We start from the raw sequence: 8,962 nt of genomic DNA on the forward strand, positions 1-8,962 counted from the left end.
TAGCTATTAATGTAATTGATTAAGTTTTATGCTTGATCGTAGCCTTAAACCATAGAGCTTTTGTAGGTCTCCTCAAGACATTTCCAATGAGTTTAAGAATATCTAATTTGGTCTAGTACGTGAGGAGCTATTAATTTTTAAAGTTCCCTACATTTTAAAAAATATTTATATTGGGAATTACCCAGTCATCTAAGCATTTTCCACACAATGCATTTGATTGGCCAGCCAATCATTGTCAGCTGACTAGATAAACACAGGATTAATCGCGGCCATCCGATATGAAATCAATTGACTGATATTAAACATGCTTCGAGAGTGCGGGATTAGATTAGAGTCGTTGATTGTGATCAACAGCTCTAAATATATCTTTGACCTCCCACTGGACTTTATAATTATAAAGCTTTTTTTATGTGATCTAAGAGATCATGCCAGTGAAACTCCAACAAATTTCATAGGGAGAAGGATGAAGGAAACCTTCAATCCAATGGTGGAAATCTATTTTGTTGAAGGTTTCCTTCACACTTTATCGAACTACCAAGCTAAGGAGCTCGGGAATTGGATTATACCTTAGGGAAGACTTTGACCAGTGGGGATTTATATCATGAAGCTTGACACTATAGGAAAATGGATCCTTATTGGCAAATTTTTTGGCGATTAATTATAGACTTATAAGCGACATTCCGACCGAAAGATATTTTACCAAAAACATTACATCAAACTTTCTAGTGGAAATACTGCCGGATATTTACCGACAATAAATGTAACATAAACCACTAGAGTGTATAAATTTGGTGTTCAATTCCAACAAAAATTACCCCAAAAATTACGAGCAACTTTTTCGGCAAAGTTTCGATGTATTACTTAAACACGACAAAATGGATATGGTAGAATTTCTTTTTGAATGATGATTGGTAGATAAGATATTGGAAATATCACAAAAAAGAGCCTTATTTCCCTTTTCAGTCCCTTACTCGCCTCCATCATTGAAATTTTCCTCCAGAGCCTCCGTCGCCTCCAACGCCTACGTCTCCATTGCATATACTCGCTTTGTATGTCACCGCCATTAGTGTGAGACATCTTCTAGGAACACTTCTCCTTTAGTGGTCATGGCCAGAAGAGTAAAAGAAGTATGACTTTGAGTAGATGGCAAAGAGAGTTCTCTAGAGTTTGTTTGAAATAAGCTTTGGAGAAACATGGAGAGCAGGAAAAGCTTGGGAATTAATAATAGAGCTCTGGGGAGAGTTTTTGAAATGCTAAATGTGAATGAGGCGCTCTGGATTGGAGTGACTTATTTAGAGCTCAACCATGGCAACAGACGGTTGGGATCGATCAACCAGGCTGTTGGATGCTCGCCAACTAGAAGGGATCATTTGCCCTGAGCCTCATGAGCCTAAATCCTACGAGCTCAAACCTTTAAGGGTCCAAATAATCATTTTAGGTCAAATGACCTCACTATTACTTGGGACTACCTCTTTTGGTCTCCATTAATCAAATCAAATATGTTGAATAAGAACTTAGCCCCTAGTGTGGCTTGTTGACCAAGTCAACCATTATTGACCAGATCAACTACTAACCCTTATGCACATTCAATCAAGCATCAAATTAAGCATGAATTCATGCAAATCACTTTGACCTTCTCTTCTAGTGATTTGAATTTGATTGGATACTTTGACCCAGTCAATAGTTGACTTGGTCAACTGAGTCAAATTTTGGTCAATTCCTTATGATTTTGGTTAAGTCATCATACCCATCCAATCAAAATCCCCTCAACTCTTCAATCTCATTCCAATGCATGATTTAATCATCCTCAAGCATGGCTTGAGTCAAACATTAATGAGTTTAACCAAGTAAGCCTGTTGAACTTGGTCAAACTCCCTTGCCTTTGGACAAGTCACCATGCACCTTGAATAAAACCCTTATTAAGACATCAATCATATCTCATGATATGGCTTAAAGATACTTATTTAAGACCATCATGTGTTAAATAATAAAGAATATTGACAAAGTCAACATGTTACACTTGGTCAAACCCATTTTGTTGCAAATCTGGATTCAAAGATTATAATTTTGATGATAGCAAATATTTATGAAATATTTATTTTTCTACTATTCCCCTACCTACTAAAATTTCAGATCCACAAGGTCAATTATAAATCAAGCCAGCTCATGATTGGGTAGATTAGGACTGAGTAAATCTGTAAGTGAAATTCCAGTGTTTTTATATTTTCTTAATTTAAATGTAATAATCTGAATCATGAAGCTAAGTAATCTTGCACACACACACTCAGGGGAAGAAATTATGCAGGCTTAAGAGTTTTTCTATTTTTGATCATATCGAATAAGACGATACAAAGATCTTCATGGACTATCTGTTAAAAATAGAAACCCTAATAAGGACATCCTTGTTAAGACAACCGAATCAAGCAAATCATCATGAACGATCTTAACAATGTCCTGGATGATTGGCTCAAATTAGAAATAATCAATCGCCAAAACTTTTTGGAAAGTTATTATTTTTAGACATCGTACATGACATCGTCCTGGACATCGTCCTGGACGATTTATTACAACCATGACTAAACTAGTCAGCTGATTAAGGGAAGTAATTAAGGTTTGATTGATCGATCATATTGTCCTAGACGATCGTAGGATCATCCTGGATGATGAGTTAGAAAATCTTAGTCTTCTTCTGAATCAGCTTGACAACCCAAACGATTGGCCAGACGATCTGTTAAAATTCTTCATCATCCAAGTGTATCACCTGGATGAATAGAATGATGTGCTAGTTGATAATCCATATTTTTGAGGTAATCATACAGGACAATTTCCTAATCATCCTGGACGACCATAACAAAGAAGTGTTCTAATCATCCAACCCTTCTAGATCGTCCTAACTAAAAGGGCTGAAAATGAACTAATCATACAGGACAATCTGTCTATCGTCCTGGACGATCTTTATCGGTTAATTATAATTTAGGGCAAATTTGAGGCCCTTTTATATAAGATCTCTTGTTTACTCAAGATTAAATCCTTTACTGTTGTCTTAACATGAGAGAGCTAAGAGAAGGAGAGGGAGAGCTTAGGAGAGAGATGATCTTATGAGGGGGGAGTTTATTAATTACTCATAAAGGTTGCTCAAAGCAAGGATCTGAGTAGTCTTCTCCAATCTTCATCCCTAGTTCCTTGGAGGTTCTAGAGAGGTATACTCTAACGATCGATTGAGGTTCTCTGCCCACTTCAGGAAAAAGCAAAAGGAGGTCAATGTTTTTTGTCTGCTTCAAGAGGAAGCGAAAGAAGATCAGGTTCTCTGCCTCACTGGAGTATGTGGAAAGGAGTTCATAAAGGCTTCTCAGCCTTGCTATGGGAGCAAAAGGAGAGTCACTAAGTTTAGTGTAATACACGGAAGAGAGGCTCTGGGGAGTGGATGTAAGTCAATTTGATCGAACCACTATAAAATATGGTGTATATTTCTTATTACATTTTTGTATTTAATTTCTGAACTTTATTATATGGGTGATTATTTAGTTTATATCGTGATTTTTATTTGAGATTTTTTTTAAAACACCAATTCACCCCCCCCCCTCTTGGTTAGCCTTAGGCTAGTTCATAAGGACTTAACAACCCTAACGATCTTTCAAGTGGTATCGGAGTGAGATTCATAAAATATAGTTTTTGAAAACTTTTAAATTTTGATCCATGACTAACTTTGGTAATAGAAATACTGTGGAAGGTTATTCAATTACTAGACCACCTCTGTTTGATGACATACCTTTTAATTTCTGAAAAACTCGCATGTCCATATTTTTACAATCTATTGACTATCACATGTAGATGCTTGTTAAAGAAGTTTATTCACTACCATCACGCGAAATCAATAGCATAAAAACTGAACTTCTATTTACTGAATGGAATTTTGATAATAGGGATTTAGCACAACTAAATGCAAAATATTTAAATTATTTTTTCTATGCTTTGAAGTCGGAAGATTACATGTGTGTCTCAACTTGTGCTACTGGTAAGAAAATATGGGATAGATTATGTATCAATTATGAAGGCACAAGCGAAGTTAAATAATCTAGATTGAATATTTTACTTTATGAGTATGAATATTTTTGCATGAAACCTAGTGAATCGATATCTGAAATATATACTAGGTTTACTCAAATTGTCACTTCACTGCATGCCTTAGGAAGAGAGCTAACTAACTATGAAAAAGTTAACAAAATTTTGAGATGCTTATCTTCTTCCTTTGATGCTAAGATAATTGTTATCACTTAATCAAAAAATTTGAATACTTATTATATTGATAACTTACTTGGGTCACTCATTTCTTATGAGCAATGAGTGAACCAAAGATAACTTGATGCATGTGAGAAAAATGAGAAAACTATGACACTGAAGGCCAATGAAATGAATACTGATTTTTTCAGGTCTGAAAGTGATGATGTTTCCTTAATCACTAGGTAATTTAAAAGCTTTTTAAGGAAGAAATAAAAGCACCATCAGAAATGAAACAAAGGTAAGAGTAGCAAAAATTTTAAAAGCTCTTCTGATATGGTTTGCTTTGAATGCAGGAAGCCATGACATGTAAGAACTGATTGTCCTACACTTAAGGCTCACCAAAGCAAGGAAAAGGGTGAGAAAAAACTCAAGTTCAGGAAAGATAAGAAGCGGTTCCAAAAGGCTTTATGGGCAGACTCTGTATTTGACTCCTTTGAGACTAAAGATGAAGAGGAAACTACAAACTTGTGTTTGATGGAGGATGAATATCTTGGTCTCTATGACCAAGAAGAGGTATGCAAACTAACCTATGATTAATTACTTGATGTTTCTTAGAAGATACATTCATCATATAGAAAGCTTAAGAAATCACATGTTAGCCTAAAATTGAAATTTTTAAACATGCCAAAAGAGCATTAAGTGTTGCTTAAGGATCATTCTATACTTGATAGCAATCACCTGATTTTACTTGATAAATTTGATGAGTTAAATAAAAATAATTTTGATTTAATCATTGAGCATGATTCATTAAAAGCTTTGTATATTGAGCTAGAGACTGTATATAAAAATTTGGATACTCTAGCAATTAATTTGGAGAGTAAAGAACATGCTTTTAAAAATAGAAATTTCAATTCATGAAAATTCAAATAAGTTTTTAGAAGCTCAATTGAGTGCTTGCAAAGAAAATAAAAAAACTACCCACTTGCTTGAGTTCCATAATCCATCTGATTAGTTATTTCGTTTAAACTTAGGAAGAGGCACCATAACCTGAGTAGACTAGTAAACCCTTTTCCTAGAGTTAGATGTTTTTCTTATAGCATGTTAGGACACATCTCTCACACTTGCACTGTTCACCGTAATACACATTGGGTGTGGAGATCCAAATTATATGATTCACAGTATAATACACATGCATTGCATTTTTCTTTCTATAAGAAGTGACCCAAACTTATTTGGGTTCCTAAATCTGATGCTTGATAATTTTATAGGTGTGCTCTCACCAAGGATCTTGTGAGAGCATGTGGTACATGGATAGTGGATGCTCATGACACATGACTGGAGAAGCCAATTGATTCATTTCGTTGGAGGCCTGGGCTAAAGGCAAGGTCATTCTTGGATTCAACACCATCAAGAACATGGTGGGCGCAAGTATAATAAAAAACTCCAAGAACTTTTTGATTGAAAATATTTTGCTTGTAGATGGACTAAAACACAACTTGCTTAGCATCAGTCAGCTTTATGATAAGGGCTTTATCATAAAATTTTTGTCAAACACATGAATCATTAGCTTAAATAATAATGTTATTTTGTAAGGAAAAAGGATTAACAATGTTTACATGCTGGACTTAAATAACATTTAATGTTCTTCTTTATTTTGCTTAAAAACTGCTACTGATGAGTCTTGATTGTGGCATAGGAGATTATATCGTGTCAGCATGAAAACCCTTTGAAAAGTGACCAAAAATGGTTAGTTAGAGGTGTTCTCAAGCTTAAGTTTACTAAAATCACCTGTGTAATGCCTGTCAACTAGGAAAGCAAGTCTATTCCTCTTTCCATGCCATTAAGGACATTAACACCTTTAAATCTTTAAAAGTTCTTCACATGGATTTGTTTGGTCCCATTAGAACTGCCAACTTAGGGGAAATGTCTATTGATTTGTGATTGTCGATGACTACTCGAGGTTCACTTGGATTAAATTTTTGTCTCATAAGAGTGAGACTTTTGATGAGTTTAGATCCTTCTCAACTTGGATTTAGAAAAAGCTAGATTGTGAAATCTTAATCATCTATAGTGACTATGGGGGAGAATTTGAAAATGAGAATTTTGGAGACATTTATGAGGATAAAGAGATTAGCCATAACTTCTCAGCCCCTAAGACCCCTCAGTAGAACGGGGTAGCTGAAAGAAAGAATATGACCTTAATTGAAGCCACTAGAGCTATGTTTACTGAATATTCACTTCTAAAATATTTTTGGGCTGAAGCAATAAATACATCTTGTTATATGTTTAATAGGGTGAATGTTAGAGCTAAACTATATAAGATATCCTATGAGATCATTAAGGGTAGGACACTCAACCTTTCTCACCTATATGTCTTTGGTTATAAGGTTTTCATTCTTAACAATGGGAAGTCGTCCTTAGGAAAATTTGAACCAAAGTCTGATAAAAGAATGTTTTTAGGATATTCAAGTGTTGGGAAATCCTTTAGGGTATTTAACAAGAGGACTTTAGTGGTGTAGGAGACTACTCATGTAGTATTTGATGAATCTAATCCTAAAAAGTCTAGATTTGAGGAAGAAGATGAAGATGGAGAGATTACCCAAGGAGTAGAAAATATGAAGGAAATGGTAGAGCCTCAAAATACTGATGGAGTAGGTGAGATTACCTGAGGAGTAGAAAATAAAAATATGAATGAAAGGGTAAAACCTAGTCATACTTTACCTAGAGATTTGAGATATTCTTTAAGTCATCCTAAAGAATTGATCTTATAAGACCCTTCTGAAGGTGTTAGAATTAGGCATGAACTTAAGAAGAAAGTGAACCACTCAGCCTTTATCTCAATGACTGAACCCTCCAACATCAATCAATCCCTTTTAGATGAATTTCGGATCTTAACTATGCAAGAAGAACTTAATAAATTTCTAAGAAATGATGTTTGAGAGTTAGTAGAAAGACCTAAGAATTAAAGTGTAGTGGAAACCAAATGGGTCTTTAAGAATAAAATGAATGATTCTGACGTGGTGGTTAGGAATAAGCCGAGATTGGTAGCTAAGAGGTACAACCTAATAAAAGGGATTGATTTTAAAGAAACCTTTACCCCTATAACTAGATTGGAAGTCATTAGAGTGCTACTAGCATTTGGCTATTATAAGGGATTTAAGCTTTTTCAAATGGATGTCAAGATTGTCTTTTTAAAAGGGGTGATAAAAGAGGATGTGTTTGTAGAGTAACCCACAGGTTTTGAGAGTTACCAATTTCCAAATCATGTTTACAAATTAAAAAAAGGCCTTATATGGATTAAAACATGCACTAGAGCTTGGTATGAGAGGCTTAGCACATTCCTACTTGAGAGGGAGTTTGTTAAGGGGAGTGTAGACAACATCCTATTTCTGAGGAAATTTGATCATATGGGACGATCGAGTACGTACTGAATTGAAATTTTGTATTTTTTGGATGATTTTTCATGCATTTCTTATAAAATTTCCACTTAAAATTGTCTTGAAATTTTTTTGTCTATTGTTCTTCGTACAAACTAAAGGGAGATCGAAGGTGAGAGTGTGAGAGAGTGTTGAAGGAGAATTCTTACTACTGGAGCGTGAAGAGTTCACTTGGTACTCAAAGGTAAGGATCTTCATTTCTGAATTGTGATTACTTCACTCTTTTCTCTTGTCCTTCCAGATTTCTTATGAGAAGATCTTTTCAAAGGAGATCTGGTTCTCTGCCGATACTCAAGGAGTGTGAACAGTGGTAGGGTTCTCTGCCTACACTTGGAGAAGTGTGAAAGGATGAAGGTTCTCTACCTACACTTGGAGAAGTGTGAAAGGATGAAGGTTCTCTACCTACACTTTGAGAGTGTGGAGAGCAGAAGGTTCTCTGCCTACACTTAGAGGGTGTAAAAGGATGATGGTTCTCTGCCGCACCGTGTAGTGGTGGAAGAGAGTTGCTGTGTGGTAATAGTGCAATACTTAAAGTGGGAGACTTCAGGGAGTGGATGTAGGTCGTGTTTGATCGAACCACTATAAATCTTGTGTCTTTTATTTTCCGCTGCTTTTTATTTTACTATTTCTGTTGATCTGTGGTTGAATTTTTTTTTCAAAATTTCACTATAAATTTTTTATCGATTTAAAAATAAAGAGGAAAATTTTAAATTACCAATTCACCCCGCTCTTGGTTAGCCGTTGGGACATAAGCTTAGGTCTAAAAACCTAATTCATAATTAACAAAGTTTCAACAGTATCGAGTGTATCGCAAAGGTTCATCCTCAAATAATCTCTGGTCAGCAGGGACGAGGCATGTGCCCTCTGATCGGGTGGTTTGGCTTCAAAATGACACCATTATATTACGATTACCCTTATGTTCCCCAACGGTGTCAAACCCTTGAGTAATAAATCATAGGGTATATTCAATAAGCATGAAACCCTATATCAACTAAGGTAGATTTAAATATATCCTCTTAGACAAATACCAACCCAAGTCTACAAAGTGATCTTGGATGAATTAACCCATCGATGTCGATAAGGTACCTTCTGTTAGGTTGGATCGACTACTCCTCTGACTAAGTAGATGAGGGACCATGACAGCCCGGGATAATGGAACCATAGGATCTTGATCGAGCTCATCTTCATTGTCACGACCCGACCCGAGATGGATCTCGCCCGCACCGGGCCGCGACCAGCCAAACAAACAGACAGACCAGGATCTGGCTTTGGAATTTGCTTTGGAACTGATTCTTCCAAATATT

This window comes from Dendrobium catenatum, unplaced genomic scaffold (genome assembly GCF_001605985.2).
Source record: "Dendrobium catenatum unplaced genomic scaffold, ASM160598v2 fragScaff_scaffold_163, whole genome shotgun sequence".
NCBI classification, from domain to species: Eukaryota; Viridiplantae; Streptophyta; class Magnoliopsida; order Asparagales; family Orchidaceae; genus Dendrobium; species Dendrobium catenatum.